The sequence below is a fragment of the Athene cunicularia genome (genome assembly GCF_003259725.1).
Source record: "Athene cunicularia isolate RWA chromosome 1 unlocalized genomic scaffold, athCun1 chr1_part2, whole genome shotgun sequence".
NCBI classification, from domain to species: Eukaryota; Metazoa; Chordata; class Aves; order Strigiformes; family Strigidae; genus Athene; species Athene cunicularia.
The window spans coordinates 302,784-308,226 of record NW_020799092.1 but is presented as its reverse complement, the minus strand read 5'-3'; positions in this window follow the sequence as shown (position 1 = coordinate 308,226).

Here is a 5,443-nt window from a genome sequence, read left to right as displayed (position 1 = left end):
GAAGGAGAGTGGCAGAACATTCCTGATGCTCTTCCACCTTTCTGAAGGTCGGGCTACTACTGTAACATTCTGAAGGCCCCTTGATTCGTGGAACTTTTGTCACAAAGTATTAATTTTATATAGGAATCCTGGTCTCTTGCAGTTCCAAGCTTCCCTGAGGCAGCTTAGGAGGTAGCACCGCATTGGGTGATGTGGTAGAAAATATATCTAGGGCAGTGAGCTACAGGGGAGCATGTCCAGTATACCAGCACATATTCCAATGAATGGGTGAAGCTGTGGTAATGCATGGGGGAAAATTATTTCCATCAGGGTTCCTTTGGGATCAGGACTTGGTACAGTAACAGAGCTCTGGATTCCCTCCTGCTCTGGGACACCACACAGCCAGCCTTGTTGGCAGGCAGATTGCAGCTCAGGTCGGTCTGATGGATTTGGCACACATGCTCACAAAGACACCCTTCACTTGCACTCTCCTCCAGCATCCCCTTGGTTTGAACCCCAGCCTAGCCAGAAGTTTCTCCATGCTGTTTGCTGCCTCTGGTAGTGAAACACTCAATCACACAGGGGTTGCTCTACTGAAAGGAAGTTCACATCCACTCTTCTCACCCCTGAAGAAAAACACTGCCCATGGAAGCAAAAAACTCACAACTCAGGAACAGGGTTGAGCCTGCTGGCAAGCTCTGAGCTACAGAAAAAAACAGGGATGAAATGAAAATTGCCTTTAACCATCAAGTCCTTGCTGGTCAAGTCTCCCTAACACTTCCCCATCCTCATTTTCACTGTACACAAACATGAACTGAGCCTGCAAACACCTTTCCCTCACTTCCCTAAGTTTGGTGGCACTCTGTAACCTGCTTCCAACCACCGCTCCTTTTCCTCTAAACACATCAGTCCTGCCAAGGTCAGGCAGCAGGTTTGTTTTTCAGACAGGAATGCAAACAAACAGTGCGTGCTCCTTCACCTGGCTGGCCACTTAAGGGAAAATGGGGCTTCCTCAGAAGTGACCCACATTGCTCTGCTGTTACCTCACAATGCTGTGATCATCCTGCTGCTGTCACCCCTGTTCACATGTAGGTCAATGAAAAGCTGCAGGAAAGCAGAAAACCTGCCACAAATGCAACACAGGCTCAAAAAATACAAAGCTGGAAGAGCAGTATTAGGACATATGGAAAACAGGAATGTGACCATGAGGCATTTCCAAGGACAAAGCGCTTGAATTTACCCAGGCCTAGCTGGCCTTGGGAGAACTGGAGCTAATGCTGGTTTAGTCCTCCTTGCTTGCTTTCAAGCACTAAGGGACTGTCCAAGCCTAGTAAGGTATGTTGGAGTTTTCTCTGAAATCCTGAAATTCATCCTTTTACTAAAGCCTATTCATTAGTCACATGAAGGATCAGGGTGGCTGGACCCATTTCCCAAACTGTAATTTGCACATGAGCTGTCTGCCCCTCACAAAATCTGAGCCTGAGATGGCTGGGGACAGCAACAAGTCCCTAAAACCAGCAAGCACAGGAGACAGGGCACAGCCACCCACCCAGCACCCTGCCAGGTGGGGCTCATCAGACAGCATCTACTTCTGCGTGCTAACGAACTGAGCCTGACCTGCTGCAGAGAACTCAGCCCCGCGGAGGTTATTGGCGGACATATGAATGCCATCTGCCTCCAAGCCTGAAAACAACTGGCTGTTGAACATACAGGAGGCCCTTCACAGGACCACTTCAAAGCCACATTGTTTTGGCAGCCAGTCCGGCTCCCCGGGTATGACAGCATTGGAGTTTGTCTGATTCCAGCCTCCTGCCTTACAAATTGCTGGGATAGACCCAGAACCATGGAGGACTGTGGTGTAGATTGAAGCAGAGCATTGACTCTTTTCACACTTGGCATTTGATGGGCTCCTGCTGACTGCAACTAGGTTATAAATGTTATCTGGAATCATCAGATAAGAAAGAACCTGAGCTTGGCATAACTTACACAACAGAGCTGTACACTGCTTTGTGGTATGAGTAAATTCCACAGCTTTCCTTCTTTTCAAGTTTATTGTCTCTGCCCTCGTGTCAGGGAAGAGCCCACTGTGGGGCTGCACAGAAGATACTGCACAGACTCCTCTCCTGGTTTCTCCCTGTCACAGATCTGAAGCACCCATAATGAGCCAGGTGCCATTCAGAAACCCTTTGCCCATGATATGCTCTGACAGTTCATCAGAGGCTGTGTGCCCCTCCTCCAATTTAAGCCCTTTCCCAGTGTTCCCTACAGCGCTCAGTCTCACTGGTTTTAAATTCCTCAGCAAAGCATCATTACCTTCTCACCCATTTCAATGGGTGTTTGAAAGCACCAAGCATTTTGTTGCACTAGACAGCGTAGGTTCAGCAGAAAGCAATGCAACAGTCCTTTCTCACAACCTCCATTCAATTCATAAACCCCACTGGCCCAAATCAACATCCTGTACAAAGTCTCCTTGCTAAGCCTCGTGCTTTTGCTTCCCTTGGGGAAACTTCAGCACCAACTCAGTTGGGACTCCACCATTTAGCTGTATTGCTTCTCCAAAGACAGAGGGGACAATGCACTTTCTAGAGAGGACAAAGGTAAGGCTCCAAACCTAATTCAAGGATGGTGATGGACACAGACTTGCGTTAACATAGTGCTGTGGGTTTCTAAACTCCTCCTCCTGCTCCTTTCCTGTGAATCAGCTCAAACTCTTAGGGATTAAATGACTCTTCAACTGCTGCCTTTGCCCCTTCTCCTCCAGAGCAGGCACAGAAGACAAGGCAATGCCTTTTTGAGAGGCACTACCTTGCAGGGACCCATCTGGCTCTGGCAGGAGAGTGTGACTGACAACAGCTGATAACTGCTAGCCATCAAGCTCCCAACTGACAGAAGGGTTCAAGGACACCTACAAGGTGGGAAACAAATGGCTGTGGGGATTTTTCTGGCAAATTGTGTTGTATCTGCCCTCTTTCTCAACCATGAGCCTCTTTTACCTGCTCCCTTTTTACAATTGACTTTACCTGCTTCTCATGCTTAAATCAACATCAAACCATAAAAAATCCTCTTCCTCTCTGTGTTAACACTGTTACTTCTCTCCCTTGCCCGCCCTCACTCACTGAAATAACCCCTCTCTGTGCCTTTCGGTATTGATATAATTACTAGTTATTCCGGACTTCCAGGGTCAAGAGACAGCATTGGTGGTTTCCTCTCCATTCTCTTGCTCAGAGCACCTCCTTAAAATTAAATTTTCCATTTTGAAATTTCCCTTAGCTCCTAGATGGAAATGCAGTGGATTTCTCTTTTGAGGTGAGAATCCAAACTGTGATACTTTAGCACTCTTTGGCAATTTTCCTGCTGGTCAGAAGTAGTGTTGAAAAAAAAGCCTCCACACAACAAAAACAAATGCCGAAAAACCCCAAACAAGTCTGTATTCATCTTGCTTGAGAAGAGACATCACAGTCCAAAACCAGGACAGAGGCATTTTTTGTGTCTAAATCTCAGGACTGGGAGTAAGAATCTAGAAAACCTGCTCATCTGCAACCGGCTCATTCTGTGACAGATTGGTGAGATTATCTGAGCATTGATTTCCTTGTCAGCAAAATAAATGGGATTTACTAGATTAACATTAATGGAGGAATTTGAGAATGTCGCTGCAGTGTGCCACAGAGGATTTTTTTTCATTCCTTAGCCTTCATCTAAAGCTATTTTAGACTTTATAAGCTGTAACTGGCATACATGACTTTGCCCAAGTACTTTACAAGGGCACAGTATTAGCTTTCTGCAGGCAGCTCAAAGCAGCAGTGCTATGCAGGTTTGATGATGAGGCTCATGGGTTCAACATGCAGCTGCCACGGACCTACCAAACAAGTTTGAGTAAGTCATATTCAAGTCTCAAATTAAACAAGGAAGATAGCATTTATTCATGTCCCCAGGATGTTGATAGGCAATGTTCAAAAGGAGAAAACATTCATATTTTGTGCCACCAGCCCTTTCAAGTCCTCCACATGGAGCTCATTTCTCATAGACTACAAATCCTCCACCCCTTTAGACTCCCATAACCCCAATCAACCCCAGTCATTAAGATCTCTCTACTGTCACACCTCTAGTACTAAGGACTCTTAAACTCCTTGAGTTTGACAACACCCTTGAAATATTTTTTCCCTCTTCTTTGCTGCTGGTTTGTTGTTTGAAAATCCCTTCTTTAACTGAAGCAAAGCCATGAAGGAACCCAATTACAATCTGGCTACTATATTTATCAGATGGTCTGGAGGGAAAAAGTGATCTGTGACATCTAAAGATAACTTCAGATGGCCTCTACCCAAACACAGAAATATATCTGACACGCTCACTGAGGAAATCAAAGAGCATTCATTCTGGAAAGGGCAGGAGAGAGCTTCTCCTAGAAAGTGTGATGAAACATGTGATATTAATCTGGGGAGATGTCAAAGATTATCTGGACGTTTTTGTTACAGAAAATCTTCCCTGGTGATCCTTCCCCCACCTTGCTATAGTGCGTCTTACCTCTCTTGCCCAACACTAGAAAGGGGCACATCGCAGTGCCCCTGACCCACATTATTCAGACAGTGCTTTGGGTAGCCTCTAAAGTAAGCCACACTTACAAAAGCATTACCTAAAGCAGCTTCTTTCTCCCTTCCCACCCCAGCCACAGCAGCCTATTCACTCATGCAAGCACATCAAAAACTACTGAATCAGGGGCCAGATGTTCACAGCAAAGAACAAGGGTCTGCACAACTGACAAAAAGCAAGACTGAGCAAGTGCATAAACTTACAAATGGCCTTTGCATGAGCCAGAGTTTAAATGGGCAACATCAACTTCAAGCAAACTTTAAGGCACTTAGACAATACAACACAGGAAGAAAATCTTTGTTCTAAGTATCATAAGAACTGCACCTGTTTTGAGACCACTACAGGCTGTCGATGCTCTTATTCTAACTGTAGCAACTCTTTGCTTCACTTTCTGAGACTAGGTCCTTCTCCTGTGTTAATCTAGTTGACCTGAGCACAGGGACTAAGAGACACTGTGTATCCACAGGCCTGTAAGGTCACAGAGTGGACACTACACTCCTGCCATTGATTTCACGGCCAGAGCTGGTACTCAGCCCTGTGAGAAGGCCGGTGGCGCAGGGGTGGTTCTCTCCACAGAGCCAGGGCACGGCCCTGCCAGGCCTGTTTTGTCCCAGGCTGTGTGCTGTGAAGTTCAGGGTGGGCAGCTGCCGCCGTGGTGACCAGAATGCTTATCCTTCAGGTGGGAAACGCTGATCCGACTATGTGAGCCGCGACAGCCCATGTCCCCCGGCAGCCTTCAGCCGCTCCGGCCAGCCCGCCACCCCCGGAGAGCACGGCCCCTTCCCGCCCAGAACGCGATAGGCCGATGCAGCTGGAGCCCAGCCAATCAGCAACTCTCTCTGTGCCCCCTCCCCGCCCCCGGTAGGACCCCCGCCCT